Below are 27,993 nucleotides of genomic sequence, written 5' to 3' on the forward strand. Positions count from 1 at the left end.
CCAAGCATCAACATGGTGGCTCCCAAACATCTGCAGGGACCTGATTCTCTCTCCTAACTTCTGAGTGCACCAGACACTAAGTGGTGTACATATATGCAGGTTGGCAAAATGTTCATACTTGACAATAGACCAGAGAAATAAATTTGAAAATGGCCAGAAACATAATAAAAACAATAATATAATAAATCTTGAAAAATAATAAAGGCTGAGAGGGGAGTCATCCCTTCAGGCTCATTTATGAAGGGGGATACCTGCAGCAGATACCCTCAACAAACTCCCTGGCACATTTTCTTACATCACACCAAGAAAACAATCCAGACTTGGCCATGTGTCCCCTAAGAGTTTGACATTGGGCATCAGGGACAGAATGCTCAATACCACAAATGTGTCTGCTTCAGAGCTCTGTGAAGTGAGCTCAGTCAGTGCTTACCTACACACACACCCCATGAGGGATGGGAACACAAAGCAGACTGTTCTCAACTTTGAAATGTCATGTCTTGGAGAGCTGCAGCCGGAGAGCCTGGTTCAAAGGGAACATACTTAGTAAAGCTTGTGGTCTTAGACAAACTCATCTGTCCTTCCACATACATGTATGGAGTAGTGGTGTGTCCCAAGCACTGAACTAGCCAGGGCACTTGGGAGAGAAATGGACAAGATCACCATTCCTGATGACATGCAGCTGACATGCTCTCTGAAATATTTTCCCCACCAGGGATGGTATGGTGAGACCAGAAGCCAAGGACAGGTGGCCATTAGGAGCCCAGGAGAAGTTGGGGCACTGTCAGTTCACTGAGAGTGAGCTACTGCCACCTCACAAGACATCTCCAATCTTGTCATCACAGCAGACTCAGTACCATTGCAAAAACAACCTCAGCATAAGTCTCCAGAATAAGCCTTGCTCAATCCCAAAATAATCTGAAGTGTGAGGGAATTGAATAACAACTTATGTAAGTAGACACATATTTCCCACAGAATATTAAACTTAAGAACATACATTAATATTTTTAAAAATTACATTTATTGTTGGGTATAGTGGCTCATGTTTTTAATGCCAGCACGCAAGAGGCAGAGGCAGGTGGATTTCTGAGTTCCAGGCCAGCCTGGTCCATAGAGTTCTAGGACAGCCAGAGCTAAGTAATAAGATCCTGTCTTGAAAAAAAATAATCAAAACAAAACAAAACAAAAATAACTGAATTTTTAAAAATCTATTTGTGGAGGGGGAACACAGCTTACAGGAGGCCATTCTTTTCTTCCTCCTGGGATCAGGGATCCAGCTGGGGAGTAGGTGCCTTTACCCAGCGAACCATCTTGCTGGGTCAGGAAAACATATTTTTAAACATGCTACATATGATTCCACTGTTTACATGGAAACAGCAGACATTCCATACAAGACTCTGAGTCAAGCACTGCTTTAATCCTTTGGATGATGTTTTTATTTTGTGTTTATTTTAATTATCATTACTGAGGGTGGGGCTTGGGGTGGAGCTTGCAACCCACAGCCTTATGCATGGGATACAGGTGCTCTACCACTGAGCAACATCCGCAGTCTTCAAGAGTGAATTTAAGCTCTTCAACTCATATAGACAAACAAATATGCCCAAGCCTTAGGAAGGGCATTGGAATTCTGTTTACAGATGATGAAACTGAGGGGTAAAGCTGACCTTGGTGGTGCACGTCTTTAATCCCAGTGCTCAGGTGGAGGGTGCATCTTTGAGTTCAAGGCCAGCCTGGTATACAGGGTGAATTTCTGGACAGTCAGGACTACACAGAGAAATCATGTCTCAAAAAACAAAACAAAAATACTTCGTTTTTATTTATGTGTGATGTTTCTTTGCATATAAGTCAGTGTACCATATGCGTGCCTGGGACTCACAGAGGCTGAAAGAGAGCATCAGTTCCCTAGGAACTGCAGTAACAGTTGGTGGTCATGAGCCACTATGTGGGTACCTGAGAACAACCTTTGGTTCCCTGAAGAGCAGCCAGTGCTCTTAACCACCAAGCTGCCATCTATCCAGATCCTAGTTCTTCTCTTTAAAATGTGGCTGGCAAAAAGCATCCTTGCTTCAAGTGGTGGAGAATTAAATACAACTTTTTATTTCTAAAGCATTTGGAAAAGTGCCTGGCCTTTCTTCTTGATGCCAAGGAGCAAAAGCATTATTAGCTGTGAGGTGGGTTCTGATCACTGCATACTGTACACAGCTGGTGGTTTGTAAATCAAAGCTGGGGGCAGTGACCCCAGAATCCTGGACCACAGTCATTCTTTGCCTCCTTTGTGTTTCAAGAGAGGGTCTCATGTAGCTCAGGCTGGTCTTCCTCAAACTGACTATGTCACAGAGGATGTGCCTGACTCTTTAATCCTTCGGCTTCCACCTCACAAATTCTGAGGGGACTAAAAGCGTGTACCATCTCAACATGTGACATGGGTCTGAGCTCTGAATGCAAGGTTTGTGGTACCAGGCTAGCACATTCCCAGCCTGAGTTACTACTTTCCTTTTAAACATTTTTCTTATTTTATTGAAAACATATTATTTTTTGGTATAAGGGTGTTTTCGCCTACATGTGTATCTGTGCCCCATCACATACATGCCTGGTGCCCACAGAGGTCAGAAGAGGACATTGTACTTCCTGGAATTGGAGTTTCAGTTCTGATCCACCATGTGAGTCCTGGGAATTCAACCCTGCTCCACAAGTGCAGCAGAGTGCTTTTAATTACTGAGCTGCCTCCCCAAGCCTCTAAATCACTTCTTAATATGCAGGAATGTATATAAACTGGCAACATATCCTTGGCAACCTCACTAAAACTGTGATATAGCTCTAAATGTCACACAGGATGAGCAATGATAAATACTTACAAAGTTTAAAAAAAAAAAAAAGAAAAAGACTGGAGCTGGACACTTAGAGCTAGCTTCAAAGCACAAGGCCCTCTCCTGTCCTCTGCAGCTACCTGCACTTGTGTGTGTGTGTGGCCTGCGTACTGTCCGTAGGTGTGTGGGTCTATTTTTGGGTCTCCTATTGAATTCCATTAATCCACCTACTTATTTCTTTCTATACCAGTACCATACAACTTTTTATTACTATTTTTCTGCCATACATCTTTAAGTTACAGAAATTGATAGCTCCAGATTTTTTTTTGTTGTTCAAGAATATTTTATCTATCCTGTGGTTTTTGTTTTGTTTACTGTTCCATACAACGTTGAGAATATTTCTTTCAAGATCTGTGAAGATTTGTGCTAAATTTTTGATAAGAATTGTACTGAGTGTCTAGATTGCTTTTTGGTAAGATGGACATATTCATTATGTTAATCCTATTGATACATGAACAAGGGAGATCTTTTCATGTTCTGATATCTTCCTGTTTCTTTCTTAAGATACTTTAAGTTCTTCTCCTACAGGTTTTCACTTGCTTGTTTAGAGGTAACTGAAGGTATTTTATTTTGTTTGTGGCTAAAGTGGAGGGTTCTGTTTCCATAACTTCTTTTTCAACCCTCTTAATCAATTGTGTGTAGCAGGGCTAAGGCTTTCTTTAAGTCAATTGTGTATGAAGACACTTTGCTAAAATGTTTATCAACTGTAATTTTTTGGTAGAATTTTTTGTCTCACTTATATACATTATCATAATATCTGAATTTCTTCTTTTCCAAATTGTATTCCCTTGATCTCTTAAGCTGCTTTATTGCTTGAGCTAATACTTCCAGTACTATATCAAAGAGATGAGGGGATAGTGGACAGCTTTTCCTTGTTCCTGATTTTAATGGAAATGCTTAAAATTTCTCTCTATTTAGTTTGATTTTGGGTGATAGATTGCTGAACATTGCCTATATTTTGTTTAGGTATACCCCTTGCATTCTGTCCCTCCAAACGTATCCTAAAGGGGGGTTGAATTTTCCAAATACCTTTTTGGCATTTGGTGAGATATTTATGTGGGCTTATCTTTCACTTTTTTTTCCTATGGTGCATTATTGTGATTGCTTATCCTGGTTGTCAACTTGACTAAACCTGGAATGCACTACCATCCATAAATACAGGAAATACCTGTGATCAAGATCTGCGGCTTTAAGAAACAGGCCTTACATTGTGACATAGGATGAGAACACTTTTATTCAGATCTTGAGGCCATAGAGGCCATGAGATGGTTAGGCCTAGTTAAGGTTGTATATGGCTTTAATTTCAGGAGACTAAGGCAAGCAGAACTCTGAGATCAAGGCCAGCCTGGCACAGATCAAATTCCAAAGCAAGTCATGGTTGTATACACCATTAATGTAGAGCATCCCTTCTGCTGGAGGCCTGCATAAAGCTGATGAAAGAAGGACGTCTCACTCTTCTTCACCTGCTTGCACTTACTTGCCAGCACATCTGTTGGAACTTACTTCTTCAGGAATCCTGGTTATTCAGAAGACCAGGCAAGACATGTAGCATCATGGGACTGTACTAGATTCTTGGACTTCTTGTTCACTGATTTCCATTGTAGGGCTTGTTGGACTGTAGACTGCAAGTTATTAGTATAAAGTCTCTTAATATAGAGAGATATACCATAACTTCTGTGACTCCAGAAAACCATGAGTAATACAATTATGTTGGTATATTTTTTAAAAAGATTAACTTATTTATTGTGTATGGTTTTCTGCCTGCATATATGCCTGAGTACCACAAGAGGGTGCCAGATCACATTATAGATGGCTCTGAGCCACCATGTGTTTCCTGGGAATTGAACTGATGATCTCTAGAAGAGCAGTCAGTTCTCTTACCTCTCTGAGCCATCTCTTGAGCCGTGTGGATTGTTATATATTGAATCACCCCTGCATTCCTGGAAATATTGGCATTAGTTCTTCTTTGACAGTCGGTTAGAATTGTGCACTAAAATCATCTAGCCCAGGACATTTCTCTTTTGGTTCAGAGAGACTTTTTTCTTTTTTTTTTTTTTTGAGACAAGGTTTCTCTTTATAGCCCTGGCTGCCCTGGAACTCACTTTGTAGACCAGGCTGGCCTCAAACTCAGAAGTCCGCCTTCCTCTACCTCCTGAGTGCTGAGATTAAAGGCGTGTGCCACCACGCCCGGCTGGTTCAGAGACTATTAATGACTACTTCTATTCTGTTAGGGGTTATAAGATAATTCAGATATTTTACCTTTTCTTGATTAAGCTTTGGTAATTGTTATATGTCTAGAAAGTCATCCATTTCCTTCCCAATTGTGGAGTATGGGTTTTTCAAGAAAGACATAATTATTTTTTAAACATCCTCACTGTCCTTAGTTGTGACTCTTTTGCAATTTCCAATATCCTTAAATTGGATACTGTCTCTCTGACTTTTAGTTAGTTTGGCTAAGGGTTTGTGTAAGTTGTTGATTTTTTTCCCAAAGAATCAGCTCATGGTTTTCTTGATTCTTTCTGTTTTTTGTTGTTTCTTTCTCACTACTTTTTTTTTTTTTGCCTTCATTCATTTTATCAATTACTTCATGTATTTACATTCCAAATATTGGCCGCTCTTCTTAGTCCCATGAATTCTTCACTACATAAGCCCTAGCCTTTGCATCTGAGAGTGCTCACCCACCAATCCACCCACTCCTACCTCATACTACTTGCATGATACATCACTGGGGCATCAAGTATGGGACCCTCTTTTTTATTTCTTAATGTCATTTGTCTTATACATTCTGCTTTATTTTCATTCCTCCTGACATCTTCACATTAGGACTGACCATTCAGGAGATGGTACTAAGGACTTGTTTCAGTAAAACTCCAACACCAATAGCTAAGCAAAGAACACGCCACTCAGTTACAATATATATAAGCTGCATGTCTTGGGCAGATATTCCACTACACTATTCTATTCTCCAGCTTTTAGAACCCTTGCTATCTGTGGCTTTTCAGGCAATGTGTTCTTCTCCATCTTTCCTCCACCTTTTCTTCCTCTAACTTCCTCTGCCTCCTTCATCTCCTCGTCTCCCTCTTCTTTTTCTGTCTTTGCCCTCTCTAAAATCTCCAGCCCCACCTTTCCCTTCTATTGCCCAATCACAAGCTCTGGCCTTTATTCGACCAGTTAAAATGGAGAGAAGGTTCACATGAAATTACATGAGTATATAGTCCACTGTTCATTGGGGCAGCCCCTCTTGAGGAAGCAGAATAAGCATTAAAGTACAAACAGCACCAGGGAAATCCACATTTTGTTCAATCCCTTTTGTTCAACTAAAAGGATCTTTTCTCTCACATATAAATTGAGCACAGCACTTGAATTATGAAATTTTAAAAGTAAAAGTACCCTAAACACCCAGGCCACCCATCATCTCCATTTAGATAAAGCACTACCATCTATCCTAACTTAAAAGGCTTACAATTCTATACCTGAATTATCTCCTGGTTTTAACTTGTATCTGAAAACCATCCTCTCAAATATATATCATGTCAGTCAATGCTAAACATCTTGAGTTAGCTATGAGAGTACAACAAGACTTCAGCAGCTGTAAGATAGAAATCCAAGCATGTCCTAAATATTACCTGAACATATAGGAAGCATAAAACATAGCTTCCAAAACCCAACCAAACTGTGGACACAGTTGACAACCTGGACAGTCCCTCATTCCTTCAAAATGGTGGAGCATCAGTCTTCAGCCTTCTGGCCAGGATCATCTGTCAGAACTTTGTAAAGCAGAATTTTGAAGGAGTGCTTAGCCTGTCTTGGCAGATCTATTAGTTGCTCTTCCACATAGTATGTCCTTTTCCTGGACAGGACTTTTGTCTGTAGATGAAGTGAGGCAATTCTTCTCTGGTGGCTATTTCGCCACAACTGGAGCAACTCCACTGATGCGCACTTCATGTTTATACAAAGAATGGATGCTGTCAGGAGCAGATATGTCTCTAGTCGAGTGATCTTTAATAATGAAATTGCCTTAACTGTAGTATTCTGTGGACTTCTGTCTATCTATGCAAAGTATATCTGAACTGTTAAGCCTTGACTACTCTCAACCATTTCTGATTGAAATATCTCAAAAACAAAAACTTTATAATTAACTCAGGACTATGATTCTGTTATCTGACCCTTAACTTGTATTTTCAATCATCTAAAAATATTTAGTAATAGCAGACATAGAGGGACCCAGTCTAAGCTTTGTATTTGTAAATGTGTTGACTGGGTACAAATCCTATCTAATAACAATAATATTACTCCAAATTTTTACATCAATCTATGAATTTCATACCATTGAAAACCTTAACTCTATTGAAATAAATTCTGTAGAAATGTAAGAAATTATAAGTTCAATGCTACATAAATTATAAAGATTTCTATCTGTAAGATATGGCCATGTAATGTTTTAAGAGTAAAGTTGACAACCTATTCTTATTTGTCTAATATTCTAATTTCTATATTACTATATCCCATCTTTATCTTCCCTGTGACTTTTATTTACCTAAGAAGGAAGGATAGAGAAGAGGAAAGGAAAGGTAGAAGTCCCTGAGTCTAAGCTCTCTAGCTCCCTCCCTGTCTAAATCTACAATATTTGTAAAATATTCCTTAAAATGATAACATATCTATGATTCATAAAATAACCAGAACCATCCACCACAACATAAGATACTGATACGATGATCTTCTTTTGTCTGCTTATAGCTGAATTGAGGTGAAAAAATCCCTTCTGTGGGCTGAAGGGAAAAAACAGGAAAATTGGTTTGGTCAAAGGAGGACTAGTTAGTGTCATTTGCCTTCCAGGCATTATGTGCTGAGAAAGTTCATCAATTAGATGAAATCTTGACTATGGCAGTCTGAAAGGCTGAATAGGTGATCTAGATATTCTTGAAAAGTTTTGGAAACAACTATTTAGAAGAAACAGCTTCAATGTACTTGAGGTAGAATCAAACAAGGAGACAGAAGGGAAGGTCGCATAATCTCAACATCCTGGAGTGTGAATCTTAGCAGTGCTGTCTTTCTCTTCTTTCATCCTGCACTATACCAAACTTACAAGCAACATATAATTCTGGAAAGACATTCATATGGAGCATGCAGGGTGCACAGACTGGTTAGTTAAGATCAATAAAGGAAGACAACTGCCTTTCTTCAGAGATTAGTTTGATCACATAGTCAAACTACAATATACATTACCATTCATGCCATCTTAAAGGATGGTATGTAAAAAGTCATGAGAATTTTGTACCCAGTAGGGGTTATTGGGTGTGTATAGACATTTTAGTCAAAGCCAGTTCCAGAGCTGTCTCTATATACAGAGACATAAACATCACCACGTATATAGCACCTAGCTTGTTGATTGTGTTAGTCTCCCTTTCCTTCTCCATAGCCAAGGTATTCAGGAGGTCTTCCTTTGACATGTCTCATTTTTATCAACTTGAAAGGAACCCATAGCTTTTCTTTTCCTGTGGAAATATAAGGATAACCCCTCCACTTGTATAACACATTTGTTATTTTCCATTCTGATTTCATAATATCCTTAATATAAACAGGCTGGTTTAGTTTAGTAGTTCTTTCCACAATCGAATGACTTTTAGCATCTGCAATGTTTTCTTCATTAGCATTTAAAAACTTAGGTAATAAAGCATTATATAATCAATTTTGGAGACTTTTGTTGTCCCCTTTTGCTTGTTAAGTATCCCCTTTAGAGTTTTCTTAGACATCTCCACAATCAATTGTCATGTAGGGTTATATGATATTCCTTTAGTGTATTTTATGTAATAACATTTTAAAAAGCTGCTTCATCATACTAGAGACGTATGCTGGACCATTGTGTGTTTTGATTTGTATGGGTATTCCCAGAATGGCCATAACCTCTAACAAATGGGTAGTTACAGATTCAGCCTTTTCTGATGCTGAGGACGAGGACGTTTCCCATTGAAATCCTTAATAAGTGTCGATAGTATGATGCACACATTTCAGTTTACCAAACTTTGTAAAATGGAATACATCCATTTGCCAAATGACATTTCTTTTTGTACCCTTATGCTTAGTTCCTGAAGGTAATGGAATTTGATTGTATAATGAGCAAGTAGGACATTGCCTCACATTTCCCTTGGCTCTTTCTTTAAGACTTGCTGTTAACATGATTTGTTTATGGAATTCTAAAGTCTCTTTTATTCTTTCTATCAGTAGCTGGTCAATTTCATTATCACCTTGTGCCAGAGGGCCTGGCAAACCTGTATGCGATCTTATGAGTGATTTATATAGTGAATGACTCCTATTTCTTATCAATTGTGGTAGCTGAAAAAATAGTGAAGTCAATTCAGATTCCTCCTGAATAAGATCAACAGTCTGTATTGGAAAAACAACCCTTTCTGCATATTGAGAGTCAGTTACTATATTAAGAGACTCTAGAGAATCTGACAACACTGGGAGTATTGCACATAATTCAGATATTTGAGCTGATTTATAAGGACATTCAGTGACCTACACCTTCTGATTTATATCCTGCCTTTCCTGATTTATTAGTCTCAGCATAAGATGTAGGGGCTCCAGATAATGGAGTTTCCTTTATTTTATGAGGGAGAATCCAAGTAGTTCTTTTTATGAAATGAAATCATTTGCTTTTATGGTATCCATCACTAATCTCTCCAAGAAGTTACTGCATGTTCTTTACCAAGATTCACCTTGTACCCCTAAGGAGGCAATCTCTGCATTAGTAAAAGGTACCACTATTTCAGGTGGGTCCATTCCAACTAATTGTCAAAGTCTCATTTTTTTCTTTTTAGTATAAATTCAAAGACCTTTTCCATGTAGGGATTTCTTACTCTGTTTACGTGCTAAAATCATCCATTCTTTTTTTTTAAATTCATATATTTGTTTGTTTGTTTGTTTGTTTTGTTTTGTTTTGTTTTTGAGCCTGTTTCCCTGTATAGTTAGTGCTGGCTTTCCAGGAACTCACTGTATAGATCAGGATGGCCTCGAACTCAGAAATCTGCCTGTTTCTGTGTCCCTAGTGCTGGGATCAAAGGCATGTGCCACCACTGCCCAGCAAATATTCATTCTAATTTATCTTCCCTCTGCATGGGAATTCCTTGAGGGAAATGAGTAGAAGTTAAGATAACTAAGATGCAGGTCATCTTTGGATAAATACTGGTTAGTTGTGTAGATCCCTTGCTCCTTGTGTCTTCTCTAGGCCACGTGGTTTTGCTCCATCTTCCTTCCACCTCCTTTTCTTCCATCTTCCACTATCTCCTTTGTTTACTTGTCTGCCTCTCCTCCTTCCCCTCTTCTTCCTTTCTAAAACCTCCAGCCCCACGTTTTCCTTCCACTGCCCAATCACAGGCTTCAGTCTTTATTTGACCAATTTGAGCAATTTAAATGGGGAGAAGTTTCACATTAAATCACCAGAGTATGTGATCCACTCCTCCTTGGGGCAGCTCCATTTGAGGAAGCAGAATTAGCATCAAAATACAAACAACACCAGGGCAATCCACAACAAGGACTACCCTACACACCACCCATGACATTCGTCCATTGGGCCAACCATGTGGACACAGAGCCATGGCCTAACTACCATGGAAGTCCCTCACTAAGCACAAAACAACTGAGTCCAACATCCACTTTCCTCCTTCCACAATTTTTCCCTTTCTTATGAATTTACACCTGTGTCTCATCTGGCCATTGGTAGACTTCCTTCCCACTTAAGGGAACCCCAAATTAAATCCCTTAGGTTCTTCCTTTTCATCAGTGGCATGAATGTAAGTTTCTCTGTTCTGGAAACATGGACTGAGGCAGGAGGTCTATCCCCATGAATTTTGCTCTGAGAACATTTGAGACCCTGATACGTCAAGCCAAGAAATTCATGGTGAATTCGGGTGACACATACTGAACTCAGGCGGTCCCTCAACCCGTGGGAGAATCAAGATTTCAGTATTCAGGTGGGCAAGGAATCAGTGTCGAGTGTCAATCAGACAAGAACACAAGGGAGTGTGGATCTGAATGTAAGTTCTCAAAGTGAGCATCAGCCTTATAATACAGAAGAAAAAAAGGAAGTGAGGTGACACATCACTCAAGGTACATTGAGGTTACTCGATTCTTAATGACTCTTTACACAAAACAGAAGAATGTATACATAAAGACTGGCGGGATCTAGGCAATGAAACAACTGAGACAAAGTCAGCTCTATCTAAGGTCAGCTATATTCTTAGAAGCCAGGTGTGAAGTCGTTACGCTCCTGGGACAAGGGCTTTCATGTGCAAGCCATAGTTCTATTTCTGATTTATTGTTTATCTCACCACCACCCAGCTCTTAGTAAATACCTAGCTATGTTATTCCTCTGGGCTAGTGAAAGTATGTGCTAGGGAATTCTGGTCTAGCTAATGTTCTCATGAATAAAATGCAATGCTCTAGTTCCTCCTTAAACCACAGTAGGATCTTCTTCCTAAACCATTGTAAATTCCTGAATATGGGAGTGACTTGGCTGTTATTCTAAGTGATTTTATGGCGGACTTTCTTCTTTTAAGTAATGAAATCTGCCATACATAACTATAATAAGAATTCTAAACTTACTTTGTTAAGCTTGCTCTGAAATTTCTAACTCTGTATATCGTAAATAGTAATGCTTTATTTCTTTCAATATCTCTCTTTCAATACTGGAGTCAATTCGTCTGTATAGGTCATAGTTACTAAATTCCAAGCCCAGTGTAGGCTCAAGGACTGCCTAGGACATTGATGAAGGCCAGGAAGCAAAGTTCAACCTAATTAAGTATTTGAGAAATCATTCTTTGGAGGCACCTATAATAAAACAAAAGTGAAAGAAAGCACACAGAACCATTCACCAACTATTGCAAGGACAAATCTGAAACAAATTTGTTTATGGGACGCCAGAATCGTTCCAGGAGACAAGTTTCCTTGAAATAATATGCGTCAGGACTGAGGCCAAGGTTTTGGGCCTGTCATGCAATTTTTACTGTAGTGGGTGTGGCATTATTGTATAGTTCCCCACCACCTCTTTAGTTCTGATTCTTTTTGACATCATTACTAATTTAAATTTTTTCCAAAGAGGAAGTTGTTGCTACTCACAATACATATTGTTAGAAATAGGCAAGTGTATATGTGTCCATAACTGCCTCTTCTCCAGCCATCTTAGCCTTGGCAGACTCATTGGATGGTGATGAGAAGGAGTGAAATCATTTGAAGGCATTTGAATGCTTGGTGTTAACTGCAAGCCTCCCACCTCCACCGGATGCATGGCATGAACTTTGTGCCAGGGATAATTCTGCCTTCCCACACTTAAGAATCCTTCATCAAATTCGCAGCCTACTCTGGTTGGACTCCAACAATCTCCTGCCTTGCAGCTGCCTCTTTAGGCCCACAGGACCTGACTTGAGGCTCAAAAAGGGGAACACCCACAATTGTACGGACTGCTGTCTATGCAGGGCCTCATTCCCCTGAGTCCAAATGTGATCCTTAACTTACCCAGGTAGAGGCTTTGTTTCACCTAAACTTCCTCAGCTTTGATGACCAGGGACTAAACCCTGTCTATAAACATTGGGCTTTCCTACCCAGGAAAACCCACTTCCATTAGTATAGTGGAGTGGTGCCCTAACATCATAACGTCAGTCACCTGCTCCCTTGCTGACACAGGGCTGAGGATATGTTTGTGTTTTTCCCCAGGAATCCACAACACCAGGATGAATGGCAGTATGGGACACCCAACCATCCAGGGAAAAGTAGAAAAGGGACGAACCCTGCTCCTCCTCAGAACTTTTTCGTGAGGAGTCTGCACTTGTAGGAGATAAGTCTCTACTTGTCTGTGATCCCTGTATTCATACCATTTGCTTTATATGCTATTAAGTGCAAAATATTTCCCAGGCCTATGAACAAACTGTCCCATTTCAGCAAGGAAACTTGAGCTAACATAGTCTTAAATGATTCAGTACTCTCAGAAAAAGTATATCCTTGCTCAATGAGAGCAGGGTGTCCATTCTTGCTTTTGATATGGGGTTTATTGGAAAAGTTTGGGACAACTTAAAAAGGTCTTTTGACACATCCTGGATAGTATCTTATGCTATAATTGTAATAATAATAATAATAATAAGTATTGCTTAATTGTCTTGTACAACACATCTCTTGGCAATGCTCTATTTGCATAGGTATGCTTCAACTACTGATGGTTCTTGAGCATCTAGAATAAGGCCTACCCAGAATAATAGAATAAGGCTATTATAGCTTAGCTCATAGAAATTCCCCAGGGTTCTGTTTAGGTTCCCTCCTTACACCCTGATATGCCCTCTGGGATGGCTGTCCTTTCAGGGCTGGTAGTCAATGAAGGGTAAGAAACTGTTTGGCAGCTCAACATAAGACACACATAGTCAACCATATGGAAGGACATCTGAGATGGGGCCAAAAAACTCTGACTCCTACTGTGCTATCAAAAATTAAAATAAGCCAGGCAATGGTGACACATGCCTTTAATCTCAGCACTTGGGAGGCAGAGGCAGTGGATTTCTGAGTTTGGGGACAGCCTGTTCCACAGAGTGAGTTCTAGGACAGCCAGGGCTATACAGAGAAACAATCTTATTTTCAAATAAGATTTATTATTCAAATTGTTCTTTTAGTACATCTTGAAATGATAATATCTTTAAAAGAAGAAAGAAGACAATATTTATTGTTTTAAAGACTAAGCTTTTTTTGAGCATCTGTGAGAAGGCTCAGTGTAAAATGTCTGTAGGATGGAAAGGTAGAAACCTGACCTTAATCAATATATAAAAAATGTGCAGGGGCTAGAATTATGGCTCTGTGGGTAAGAACACTGAATACTCTTCCTGAGGTTATGAGTTCAATTTCCAGCCACCACATGGTGGTTCACAACCATCTGTAATGGGATTTGGTGCCCTGTTCTGGTGTGTCTAAAGAGAGCTATAGTGTTCTCATATACATAAAATAAATAAATCTTTAACGAAATGTTCAATGTAGACTGTACAAAGTTGTCTTCCAATCTGCATATATCAGTTATGCCGAAAATCACTGTAAAAATATGAGTGTGTGTCTCTCTCTCTCTCCCTTATATTACTAATGGCCAAAATCACTGTATTAATACCATACAAACGCGCATGCACACACACATACCATAAAAGTTTCTATTTAATTTTTGCTGTTACAGTATCTACCATTTCTAGATAATTCCCTTAGAAGTCACTATTTAAAGATGCAGTTCCAAAACACAACTAATGGGAACATGAAGAAACATGAAGTATCAAATAATATTCACATAGCCATAGCAAGTGAGATATATTGTGAGATATGCAGTTGATTGCTGATTATTCTACTTGGTTCCATCTCTGATTGATGAGCTATTTAATGTTTTTGATATTCTCTTCTATTAAACATCTGAACATGAAAATTGTTAAATATGTTGACAAAACGGTAAATGTTAGGGTTACATCTTCTACCATTGGACATGTACTCAGGAGGCTGACACATAAAAATAAAGAGTTCAAATGTAGCCTTGCCTAATGATTGACATCCAAATCAGGCTGGATAGCAAGCATCATCTCTAGGGATTTTGTGAAAATCTGAAAAACAAAACCAGGAACCACCACACAACACTCTTCACAAGCACCTTACTTGGAAAGTATGAGTATACACAGTGATATTTAAATAAACAGTGGATGACAGAGATGATCAGCATGCATGTTATACATTGGGGGCGGGTATCACCAAGTGAAAATGCAAAAGAAGATGACCAGGATCCACAGAAGGAATATAACAATGGCCTAATAAAGTTTTGTGAATGGATTTGCCTCACATACATTAAAATTTAAAATCGGCTTCAAATAATTCAAAATACAAGCTCCCACAACTATTAATGATCACGAGAGACAACTATGATGTTTAGTCTTCATCAAAAGGTCACATGAATAGTGTGTTTCTCTTGTGTGAGTTCTTTCCTACATTTACTTGTGAATGCATTCATTCCTGTCAAGGCATCTAGAAGCTTACTTACAGAAATTTTCTTTATCGTGAATTTGTTTATGTAACAGAAACAATACTGCATGAGTCACAAGGGTAACAGAAATCATTTCTTCATATTTGTTAGAAGAGGCAGGCAAAATCCTGGACATATCACACCAAGCTTCAGGTGCCATGTGAGAGGATTTATTGGCAGAAGCAGCCCCTGAGAATGGTGAGAGGTCAGAAGAAGAGAAGGGTCTGTGGGAAGAGGGAACACTCTTTTATTCAGTGCACAAGAATGGGAAGCATGTGAAAGGGAAGTGGTGCCATGTTGGGTGCCATGGCAACAGATGCAGCGGAAGTGCTGTTGCCTACAGATGAGGAGTGTCCTCACAGGGTCCAGAAGATGGCTGTAAAGACACTTCTCGCTGTCCACAGATGCACCTGATGCACATTGCTTGTATTTGTAGGATTTCTCTTCAATATAAATTCTTTTATGACATTTTTGTGATAGTGAAAGCAAAGGCTTTACTGGATTGATTACTTTCATAGGGTTTGGCTTCAGTGTGAATTCTTTTCTTTTTGTAGACTCTAGAGACCAGGTTTTTTTCCATATTGTGTCGCAGTCTAATCTTGTAGGACATTTGTCTGAGGGAAATGCAAAGGCAGATACAGATTAACACATTCTCTTTTCCTTGGGAATGTCGGCATAAAGGAAGCACAAATGTTTTATGTAAACTTCCATTAATATGCAGCATTGATAAAATGAGTTTCAATAACAACAACAATAAACAGATTCCTTAACAGAGGTGGAATGCTCCTCATGTGCAAAATTTAATATTTGTAACCCTTGTGACTCACGCAGTACTGTTGCAAAATCATGTTTTGCACATTAGTAACACTCACGACCCTAGTTTGAGAGGCTGAAGTATGCTCATGTCATTGTGGACACTTTCAGAACAATTACCCTTATGTACATTGATGCAAAATACTCAATAAAATACTCAAATACTGAATCCAGAAAACATCACTAAGAATCTATCCAAAATGATGAAGATTGTTTTCTCATCCAATATATCTTGAAGAGTTTCCATTCCCTCTACTCTTCTCAGTTCCTGTCCACTTTTCATTTGTTCTGGATCAAACCCCTTTTATGTCTCTCAATAGGAAAACAAACAAACAAACAAACAATGAAACAAAAAAAATCCATAGACTCACTAATTGACAAATCTGCCCCCAAAAAGCCAAGGTAAAAGTTATATTTCAAAAGAACTGGTGCAGGCATTAGTATTTGTACATTAGAAATTCTAGTCTCAAATTTCTGGTATATATTTGGACAATTTTGTGTGAAGCATTTTGCTGGGTGTTGATAAAGTATATGATAAAGTATATTTTCTATGGGTCGTTATAAGTTAAGATATCAAAAAGCTAAAATTTCAAAGGGGTAAGAAATTTTTTGGCTCAGCTCTGAGTTCATTAGTCAGAATGAAAGACTATGATTGATGTTTACTGGTTAGATGACATAAATGTGGGTGTCTCTGCAAACACTAGTTCTGGTAGAGTAACAATCCATGAGACAAAAAAGAAATCTAGTTCTATACCGCTCTGTAATTATTTCCGCACTGGTTGTGGGTGTGTTGTGGGTTATAGCCAATGAAATTCCTACAGCACTCAGAGAAAATCTTTCCCAGTGCCTGCGTTAACATCTGAAGTAAAAAGTCTCCTGGTAGTCAGAAGTCAAGATAAACTACAAAGCCCCATGGGACAATTAACCACACACAAGATAATGACTGGGAAGAACACTGGAGGGAGCCTGCCTCTGCTCAGATGAGAAGCAGAAGAGAAATGAGTGGGAGGCAGGCTTTGTATAGGGTTTAGTTGTAGGTGATGGATTTTCAGGATTGGAAATATCTGCGGTTGGAGATTGCTGGTATTTTATGTTCTGAGCTTGAGCAAACTCAGGGATTTGTGAGTTTTTAAAACCAGTAAGTATGCTATCCATTCTCCCTGTAGACAATGTTGAGTGTAACTTTAGATTCTGACCCCAGGGTGGCTAATTTTAGGAATAATTAAGCACAGTATAATTTTGGAAAGAAATTTCTTGGTAATAATTGTCTCAATCCTCTGTGCACAGTGAAGATGAAAGTGTGACTACCTCAAAAGTCTTTTGCAAAGTCTATGTGAGTCTTTCTTAAAGTTGGATTCTAAAACTAAAGGGCCTAGAGGAGGATCGAGCATACGGTGTAAAGGACACCAAGCTACAAGATACATGTCACATCTCTTGCAAGGCTGGTTTGTATTGCCTGAGAAACAATGATCAAGGGAAGATTGTCTGGGACAACTTTATAGTTTGGGACTTTCAGGTGTTTTGTGGCACCACATCTAGCACAGCTCACCATACCACTTACTACATCCATTCCCTCACTTCTGGTCAGAAAAAAAAAGGTGTACTTCTTTTCCACTGAAGAGAGAGACCTCTGTGGTTTTATATTCCTGGCTACCTTAGAGCTTATTTTTGACCACAAGTTCCTTTTGCTCTCTTCAGAAAAAAATATATTTTATGGATGTTTATAGTTTTAGGATGTTAATGTTGTGTTAGTGTAAATAGAAAAACAGTCAAATATTTTTAAAGAATATAAATTATGTTGTTCTGACCCATCCAGCAGGTCCAGTTATTCGAGGGTCTCCAGGGGACCTTCTCCTAAGAACCAAATGGGGGGAGAGAAAAGAAGGACACCCAGTGCGAGGAACCCTTCTGAATAACATCAAGGTGTCACTGTATTAGCAAGGTTTAAGGCTTAAATGCACAAGCAAAAAGGGGAAGTACTTCTCAGCAGGAGGAATGGGGCAGCAGAAATTTTTCTTTTGGCGACTAAACGGGGGAAGCAGGAACTTGGTGATATCAGGGTACATCTTGAGGTCAGGACATCCTGCACTGACTTGAGGCTGGAACAATCTGTGGTTGTTCTCTGAGCGGTGCGTTGGTGGCCTGCTTTTGACCCCCTTTTCTTCTCGGGGGAAGAGGCCCAATTCAGAGATCAGGACAATTGTGTTGTCTTAATAGCTCCCAACATTGTTCAGATATACAAGGTGTGATTACATTGTTTGACTCTATAGACATCAAACATGCAAGTGCTGCTGGCATAATCCCAGCAATCAGAACACTGGGGCAGGTGTATTATTCTTCATTTGGGGTCAGACTATTCTAAATCAAAGTGACTTTCCATCCTGTGGTCTCCAATTTCCTCTTTTGGCCTTTCTGAAGTCTCTACATGGGTTGAAGTTAATTTTCTAAACTTTTATGCAGGTGTGTCTGTGTATTTTTAAATGTTTATTGCTATATTGCTAGAGAACTAAGTGCTAGCAGGATCTTGATATTGTCATTTCTATGGCCCATCACCAGGCTTACATTTGTAAATACTTGTCTCCACACCTGCTGAGATATTTGAATGGCAGGCAGTTTTCTATGCCCATTGGTAATCCACAGAATTCTGGAGATGTCTCACACCCGATTGCTTGTAAGAAAAAACGCTAACATCCAATTCCTGGGACAAGAATTGGAGGGTGGAATTTCTTGATGGAAAAAGTGATGTAGGGAATAGAAAGCAGGTGGAAGTGATTTATGGGAGACAAAGAAGAGAACAGATAAATGGGAACAGGGGCAGAGAGGTAAAGAGCAAGTTACACATAAAGTCATAGGCTTGAATAGTCTGAAATTTAAATGATCATTGGTAGACTGCTCCAATGAAAGGCCTCTGCTTTAAATTATATAGAAACCTCCTTCTCATAATTTATAACACTGGTGTATCCACCAGTACTCACGCTACACTCATGTACATATGCAATGTGCATATATATATAACACTTTTCACAAGGGTGCTTTGGGTATTTAAGTCAAATTAGATATTGATTGGTTATTCACAATAAATTCATGACATCATTGACCTAGCATATTTTGGAGGAAGGACAAATTTTAGATCAATGTCTTTTTGGTTGGTTCTGTATATACATTTCACTTTTTGTAGATAGCAAAGCCCTTCCCATAACCAGTACTGTGGAACATAAAAGCCAATGTGCTTGGAGGCACATGCTTGACCTCTTCACACATAGTGAGTTGTGTAAGTCTGCTCATTAGCAATGAAGACTTATTGTCAGTTTGTAAAAAGCAACACCTTTGTTGTCAATGCCATGCAGTGTTTGCTTATTTTTATGAAACCACTTTGTAGAACAACTCAGTTGATAAAACCCAGTGGAAAAGACAAGATCAACTGGAACTCCATCTCTGTCAGAATTCAGAGACTTCATTAGAATCACCTTCATACACTTATAAGCTGGTTCTTTAAAAAAAAAAAATCCAAATATCTTACTAAGAATACAGCCAGCCGAAGTCCATGGAGTCTTGTACCATGGTGCTTTTCTACGCATTGGCAGGACCACAAGTGTGGCAATGCAGTGTACAAAAGTTCTTACCTTCTAATAGATGGTGATTTTTCTCGGACCTTACAACTATAGTTAGTGCAACTTGAAGAAATTTAAGATTTAAAAATGCAGTTCTACTGTGTATTCAACTTTATGGTTTAGCTTTTTTTTTTTTCAAAGAACAATGTAAAAACAAACATTATTTTCCTTGTATTTCAATCAACTTTTATAACCTAATGTGATGCCTTGGTGCAATGATAATTTATTGATACAATGGTAATTTATGTACTTTTTCCAGGCATGTCCAGAAACTGCCTGAGTGTCATTTGCTGAAAGCTTGAAATGCAGAGGCTTAGCATAACCTTCCAAAATGAATATACCATTATGTGTACTGATTGATAAACGGTAATGTCTATAATCACTTGGATCCAGTTACCTCATCCTTTTTAAAACTCTGTTAAAGATTTCTGTATACTATACCATTCCTTCTCCATGTAATGGGGTTTTCTTGATGTTCCTGAAAATATTGCAAAGGTCTTTCTTAAGACCGGCAATGGTGATACAAAAGCCAACAGACATACATACACAGTACACAGATAGACACAAACACGGAGACAGAAGGCAGACACACAGGAAGAGAGAGATACACAAGGCAGTATTCAGCAAGTTACAGATTTAAATTAACTGAATAGACACACAGGTTGGAAGGCTCAGATAAGAGAAAGTAGCGAATTCAACTTTGGACTCACAGTTAGTTAAATTACCTCTGAGGGAAAGGCTGTTGATTCTTTCCTTAACTCAGATGCATTATTAATCACCAGTGTGTTTAATGTATTCACATATGCAGAATCAATTAACTTTTGATGTAATTTTTTTTTTTTGCATAAGCACAATATGAGAAAATATAAAACTCACCACAATGTGTAACAAGTAGCCCTGCATTGTGAAAGGTGTCCATGGGCTCAGAACCCTGTTCTGTAAAGAAAGACCATCAGGTCTGGGCTTGTGCTTCTGAGCTCTCACTTCCATGCTGGCCTAGAATCCATTTTAACTCTCACCATCATCACAAAGTTTTTGAACCTCAGAAGTCACAAGAGAATCCTGGAACTCATTACTTTTATGAAAAGAGTTGACCTCATGCCATATTCTCTAAGGGGACTTTGGTAATTCTTGAGTCTTCTTTTCCCAGCCTATGAAGATATGCATGGGTGTACATAGAGTATTATAGAGCACAGTCAGGGAATCTTCTATGAACAAATGGCTAAATAGTGCAGTATGTATTGTAGGTCTTTTTCTATTTCCTTCCTTCCTTCCTTCCTTCCTTCCTTCCTTCCTTCCTTCCTTCCTTCCTACCTTCCTTCCTACCTTCTTTCCTTCCTCTCTTCCTCCCTTCCTTCTTTCCTTTCTTTATTCTTTCTTTCTTTTGCCAAAAATCTAGACGCTTATTCAAAGAAATTTTTCTTTATTGCCTCACCCTTCAAGCAGTAAATAATATTGTGCCTAAACCTAAAATCATTTTAATTCATCATTTTCTTTGACTAAGGTATCCAGCTCCTCTACCTTTTGTCCAAGTCTAATAATCTGTCTCTCACACGTTCTCTATGAGATATTATTATTTGCCTTATTGCATTTTCTTTTCAGGCTCCTTTCCTTGTTTATTTCTAAGCACATATTGAACTCAATTTTCATATCCTATGTTGTCCTCCTTTCCTTCAGGCTTTTGCTATTATTCTCTTGCCCACGAATCATTTTGTTCCTGTCCTCTATCAGTTGACATATGTGGCTTACACACTTTGATCTCTTTGATCATGACTCTGGGTTTTCAATTCTTTACCTAGGATATCATGTAAATTGCTCTCTTTATAAGATACATTCACAGTTGATAGTTTGAGCAAAAGACATTGTATCTTAGTTTTACTTTGTTTTGGGTATTGAGCATCAGAATTCAGAGGGACTGCTTATTGTGTGCATTTTTAGACTAGACTCATAATGTGAGAAGTTAGGCAGGATCTATTGTATCTGAAGGATTCAGAACCCAGGTGCAGTGTCCTACTACATTCAGTTCTGGTCTAGTCTGGCAGTAACCTTGTGGGAAGCTGAGCAGAGTAGATCCTGAGAAGTTGTGTTTCCACAACAGAGTTGGAGGAGTGGTTCCTGATGGGGAGGGTGGGCCTCCTGAATGATTAGATAAGTTTAAGAAAAAGACAAAATAAAAACAAAGAATCAATCAATCAAAAAAATCAATCAATGAATTAAATAAGCAAGCAAGGAGGCAAAAATCCAAACCAACAAAAATTGCTCTGAAGAACTGGGAAGCTAATTAATTAAAAATTCCTGAAGGAGGTGGGCTTAGAAGAACATCAGGAAGCTGGTGAGTATTGGGCGGGTCCAGAAGGAGTGGCTCTGAGGAACCAAGAGGAAGTGACAGGAATTTCCGCCATTCCAGCATTCTCAATGTATCTCGGCTGCCTCGTGGTCAGGAAGTCATGGAGGGAGACTAGTGCCTAGTGTGTGGGGAACCTGAAAACTTCCTTAAGCTGCAGTTGCTGTGCTGGCCTCCTAGGATATTCAGCAGCTGGTCCTGTCATCTGCCAGATCAGAGGTGCTGTTGGGCTGGGAAATGGGTAGGAGCGGGACAGGTGTGTGGAGCAGGGGTGCATTTTCTGCTGCCACCCTTACAATTCTGTTGTTGATATCTTACCATTATCAGGAAGTTTGAGTTCCCGTGAATTGAGTTTATGGTGATGTTTTAATTAATTTTATGGTTGCCAGAATATTTTTCTAAAACAACCCTGTAGATCCTTGGCCCTCTCTGGACTTTGTATACTATACCGGGAGGGTTGTCTTTGCAAAGGCCTTAATAAAGCTCCTCGAATTCAAATTCGTTCATGCTTTCTTAACTCCCCTGTTCCTCCATTTGCCATTTTATTTCCCTTTCTCCAGGGAACTGAGTAGGCATCCCGAGAGAGCTTTGTAGGTATTTGTCATATGGGGACCAGTACAGATTTGATCGAATTAGAAAATATTCCTTATAAAGCACCATCATATGGCTGTAAATATTAACATTAACCAAGCAAAGTTATAGTCTCCGTTATCTGAACACAGAGGTATATGCATACTTTGATGTAAATACATCATTGAGAAATGTGTCTACATATGCTTTGTTATTAATGTCACACCTTAGGTTTGAATAAAACATGAAGTCAGGATTGCAGCAAGGTACTTGTGAGGAGAAATTTCCTTAAGGAAATGAGGACAACATAGGATATGAAAATTGAATTCAATAGGTGGTTATAAATACAAAAGAAAAGAAAAGAAAGAAGACCCTGAAAAGAAAATGTAGTCAGGTGAATAATAATCATTCATAGAGAATGTGTGTGAGACAGATTATCAGACTTGTAGATATATAGTAGGTTCTGTTAACCCTGAGTGTCACCAGAGAAAAACCAATTCCACCATGTGGGCCAGCTTTATCAAATAATACATCGCGACCAAGAGATATACTTTGGTCAAATGCTACAGGCATTTTATAGTCCACTGTAGTTTCCTATGAGGCTTTATTATTTTCCTAAGACATGCAACCCGCAGCACTTCAAGAAGATACCTGGTGAGGTGAATTTTTGACGTTTCAGTCTGAGGGAGAAAGCATTCAGAGATATCTGGCTGGTTCCAAACTGCACCAGGCTATCAGGTGGGGGGAGGGGAATTGAGGATGTGTTGGAGGATAGAGGGGCAGGTCAAGAGATAACCAGCAGCCAAGAAAGCACCTATCCAACTCTGACTTAATTGATATGTTAACAGGTACCCCAGGTAGCCATTCTTCCTGAATTTCTTTGAATTTTTCCAAGGTTCAGCCCAGCATGCTGTGCGGTGATGATTTCAGGAGTAGGTATTTTAATAAGTGGAAAACTTACTATGGATTTTTTTCTTTTCTTTTTTTTTTGTTTTTTGTTAATTGTTTTTTTCGAGACAGGGTTTCTCTGTGTAGCCCTGGCTGTCCTGGAACTCACTTTGTAGACTAGGCAGGCCTCGAACTCAGAAATCTGCCTGCCTCTGCCTCCCAAGTGCTGGGATTAAAGGTGTGCCACCGCCAGGCTTTTACTATGGATTAAGACAAAATTAGACAACATCTTTTGAATAATCTTGATCACTTACTTACTGGATTACTATCTGGATTCTGGGTCAGAATAATTTTCTTCCAGTCTTCCCTCCTCCTCTTCTGTGTTGCTTGGAAAAAGACTCTGTATGTGTGTTAACTGTGTGGCTGACTCTCACATCTTTAGGGTAAACTGGAATACTCGGAGAAAAATAGGTATTCTCATGATATCTTCTCTTTCCTTCATATTTATCCTTTTCTCTGGCATTGACGTCTTTCATTTTTGTTCCATGAACAGTTCCATGTTCATTCTAAACTATATTTTCTCATTTTCAGGTCTCCATATGCTTAGTCAAATCTCCATAACTGTAAATCAACACTAAGAGCACTGGATAGTTAAGGTCAAGGAGACTCTCACAAAGGATCCAGGTATGTTAGAGGTATTGAACAAGGGGTGGAGTGGGGCTCACCTGTCAGTACAAAGAGGACATGAATTTGATTTTGCCAGATTCTATTTCCTTAATGATTCTGGAAAAGAATAATACTAGATGTGATGATATGGATTTACCATGGAAGGCAATGCTGTCAGCTGTCACTTGATGTCAATATTTAATTAATTTTAATCCTGGGAAATTGCTGCTGCCCATTGAAATCAAAGTTTCTTTTATCCAGATTGAAAGCAGCATCAGGCTATGGGTGTAACAAGGGCAATTTATACATAAAGCAAATATCATCAGTAGATTCCCTCCTAGGGCCTGTGACCTTCCTTACCGGATTTTTAGGCAGATTTTCACTGTAATCTATGGATTTTTTTTTTCCTGTGGAGCTTGAAACAGAAAACCTGTTACCCACAGATAGTCTTGCCAGTATCATAAAAATTTCCATGCCTTGTCTGGCAGATTCAGATTGCAGCAAGTAGGTTGAAAACCTGAGTATATACATTGATAACTCTGCTTCCAGCCCCAATTTGCCTATCAGTTTTTGTTACTATGGAAGTTACCACCAGCGTGTCTAAGATGTCTGTTGACAGTGTCTGATATGAGGTGGTTTTCTCCAGAAGGTCTACTTGCTTTCTGAATCACCTATTCTGTCCACTCTAAATGTTTTCCTGTCCTTGACCTGTGTTCTTATTGATGTTCTGTGTTGCATTAATCCCCATTAGAGTGGAATAATTATTTTTGACCTTCTCTGTCCTGTTTGTTTTAGTTTTGAGTCTGCTTGCCTTATTTCTGTGGTATGCTTCTTCTCTTATATTCTTGAGAACTTTTATACTGAGCAGTGTGTACTTTTTACCACAGGGCTGTATAAGTAAGTTTCATTCTCCTATTGTCACTGTAATTTGGGAGGATTCCTGCCTACATCTATTAACCTAGGCCTAGTCATGTAAGCTTCTACTCTCCATACAGTATTATCTAGGCCTGTTGTGTTTTCAGCCTCTGAAACTTGCTGCTGAAAAAGCCCCTCCTCCCCCCACCTTCTTATTCCTTCTCAATGTTTACCTGGCTGATTCAATTCGGTTTTTCCAGCTCAAACTCCTCTCCTAGCTGAGTTCTTCTCTCAGACACTGAATTGTTCCACTTGGAATTAAATTAACTGTAGAAGTCTTTTCTCGTCTTCTGGCTCCTTCTCTTTCTCCTGCTCATTCTGTCTTTGCCTGTGCCTAGCATGTTCTCTCTTCAGTCTGAGTCTGTAAAACTCTCAGAACCCAGGTGCAGTGTCCTAGTACATCCAGCTCTGGTCTAGTCTGGCAGCAACATTGTGGGGAAGCTGTGCAGAGAAATTCCAGAGAAGTTGTGTGAAAGGCAGCCTGCAACAGAATTGGAGGAGTGGTTCCTGCTGGGGAGGGTGGGCTTCATGCATGATTAGATAAGTTTAAGAAAAAGACAAAATAAAAATGAAGAATCAACCAACCAATCAATCAATGAATTAAGTAAGCAAGCAATTAAAAATCCAAAATAATAAAAATTGCTGTGAAGAACTGGGAAGCTAATTAAAAAGGTCCTGAAGTAGGTGGGCTTAGAAGAATTGCAGGAAGCTGCTGAATATTGGGCGTGTTCAGAAGGAGGGGCTCTGAGGAACCAGGCAGAAGTGACAGGAAGTTCCATCTTTTCAGCATTGTCCTTGTACCTTGGCTGCCTCATGGTCAGGAAGTCCTGGAGGAAGACTAGTGCCTAGTATTTGCAGAACCTGAAAACTTCCTTGCTGGCCTCCTAGGACATTGAGCAGCTGGTCCTGTCACCTTTCAGGTCAGAGGAGCTGTTGGGCTATGAAATAGGGAGGAGCAGGGCAGGCTTGTGGAGCAGGGTGCATTTTCTGTCGCTACTCTTCACAATTGTGTTGTGGATATCTTACTATTGTCAGGAAGTTTGAGATCCTGTGAATTGGGTTCATGATGATGTTTTAATCAATTTTCTGGTTGCCAGAATATTTTTCTAAAGTATCCTTGTAGATCCTTGGCTGCATCTGGAGTTTGTATACCGGGAGGTTTGTCTTTGCAAAAGCCTTTATAAAGCTCCTGTAATTCAAATTCGTTCATGCTTTCTTAACTCCCCTGTTCCTCAATTTGCCATTTCATTTCCCTTTCTCCAGGGAACTGAGTAGGCATCCTGAGAGAGCTTTGTAGATATTTGTCATATGGGCATTGGTGGAGATTTGATTGAATTAGAAAATTTACATTATAAAGCACCATCATATGGCTGTAAACATTAACATTAACCTAACAAAGTTATAGTCTCCATTAGTTTCACACTGAGGCATATGCACTCTTTGATGTAAATACAGCATCCAGAGATGCATCTTCATAGTCTTAGTTATTAATGTTACACCTTAGGTTTCATTGAAGCATGAAGACAGGATTGCAGCAATGTACAATTGAGGAGAAGATATATAGTAGGTTCTGTTAACCCTTAGTGTCGTCAGAGAAAAAACAATTCTACAATGTTGGAAAGCTTTTTAAAATATTACATCTTGACCAAGAGATGGACTTTGGTCACTTCCTACTGCCAGTTTTATATGCCCTGTCGTTTTCTGTAAGGCTTTATTATTTTCCTAAGACATGCAACCTGCAGAGCTGCAAGAAGATAGCTGGTTTTTGGGCTAATAATTGGGTTCTTGGGTGGGGTTAATTTTTGGCATTTCAGCGTGAGGGAGAAAGCATTTAGAGTTATCTCTTTGGGTCCAGACTGAACCAGTTCAGCAGGTGGGGGGAAGGGAATTGAAAATGAGAAGGAGAATAGAGGTCAGGCCAAGAGTTAACCAGGAGCCAAGAAAGCACCATCCCAATCCCTGTCTTCATTGATATGTTAATAGTTACCCCAGTTAGCCTTTCCTCCTGAATTCTAATCCTCCCAGGTTCAGCCCAGCATGCTGTGAGAGGATGACTCTAGGCCAAGCTATTTTTATAAATAGAAAACTTACTATGGATTAGGACAAAATTAAACAGCAACTTTAAAATAATTATAATTGCTCACTTTCTTAAGAAAAATGACTCCTTGTTTCATGAAAAGCACTTTGCCCATACACAGTCATGGTTTGTTGAGTGCTACACTGTGGACTTCTTGCAGGTGTGGTAATTGTTAGACCCTGCATTCAGGGCTTTTTCAGAGATCTCTTGTTGGAGAAGTTCAACAGTTTGGATCCTGCATGTCATAATAGTTTTCTCACATTCTTCCTTGTTCCTCAGTGTTTCTGGGAAAAGGATTCTGTGTGTTAACTGTGTGACTGACTCTAGGGTAAACTGAAATCCTCAGGGAAAAAGAGACATTCTCATGATATCTTCTCTTTCCTTCATGTTTATCCTTTCGCCTGGTGTTGGCCTCCTTCATTTTTGTCACATGAAAAGGTCCAGGTTCTTTTGAATGATATTTTCCCATTTTCAGGTCTCCATTTTCTCAGCCAAATCTGCATAAATATAAATCAATTCTAAGAGCCCTAGATGGTAAAGGCCAAGGAGACTCTATTGAAGGATCCAGGTGTGTTAGAGGCTTTGAACAAGGGCTGGGGTGGGGCTCACCTGCCAGGACATGAATTTGGAAGAGAAAGACAAAGAGGACATGAATTTGGTCTTGCCAGCTTCTGTTTCATTAATGATTCTGAAAGATTTCACTAAGAATATTAGATGTGATGATATGGATTTCCCATGGTAGGCAGTGCTGTCAGCTGTCACTTCATGTCAATATTTAATTAATTTTGATGCTGGGAAATTGCTGTTGCCCATTGAAATCAAAGTTTCTTTTACCCAGACTGAAAACAGCATCAGCTAATGTGTTTGAAAAGGGCCATTTACACAGGAAGCAAATGTCAGTCTTGGATTCCCTCCCAGGGCCTGTGACCTTCCTCATTGGATTTTAGCCAGATTCTCTGTTTAGTCTACGTATGTTTCTCCTGAGGAGCCAGTCTCAGCTTGAACATGAAAGCCTTTTGTTACCCACAGATAGCCTTGCCAGTATGATACTGGAGGCCATGCCTTGCCTTGCAGATTGAGATTGTAGCACACAGGATACAAATCTGGGTATGGCCATTGATAACTCTGCCTACTGCCCCAGTCTGCATAGCAGTTTCTGGACACTGAATGCTACCACCAGAGAGTCCATCCACAATATTTGTTGACAGAGTGGATGGTCT

At 39.3% G+C, this 27,993-nt stretch overlaps 2 protein-coding genes across 2 annotated transcripts in view; both read left to right on the forward strand.

The window, feature by feature from the left end:
• Positions 1-27,993, forward strand: part of Zfp993 (zinc finger protein 993) — a 478,623-nt gene that overhangs the window by 437,393 nt on the left and 13,237 nt on the right. The window lies entirely within an intron of this gene.
• The window catches only part of Rex2 (reduced expression 2), an 87,190-nt gene continuing 82,565 nt past the window's right edge, over positions 23,369-27,993 (forward strand). Inside the window, exon 1 of the mRNA XM_030253012.1 lies at positions 23,369-23,799. The gene's annotated coding sequence lies outside the window, so the exon portion shown is untranslated. The remainder of the gene's footprint in view (positions 23,800-27,993) is intronic.

Source organism: Mus musculus, chromosome 4, assembly GCF_000001635.26.
Source record: "Mus musculus strain C57BL/6J chromosome 4, GRCm38.p6 C57BL/6J".
In the NCBI taxonomy this organism is placed as follows: Eukaryota; Metazoa; Chordata; class Mammalia; order Rodentia; family Muridae; genus Mus; species Mus musculus.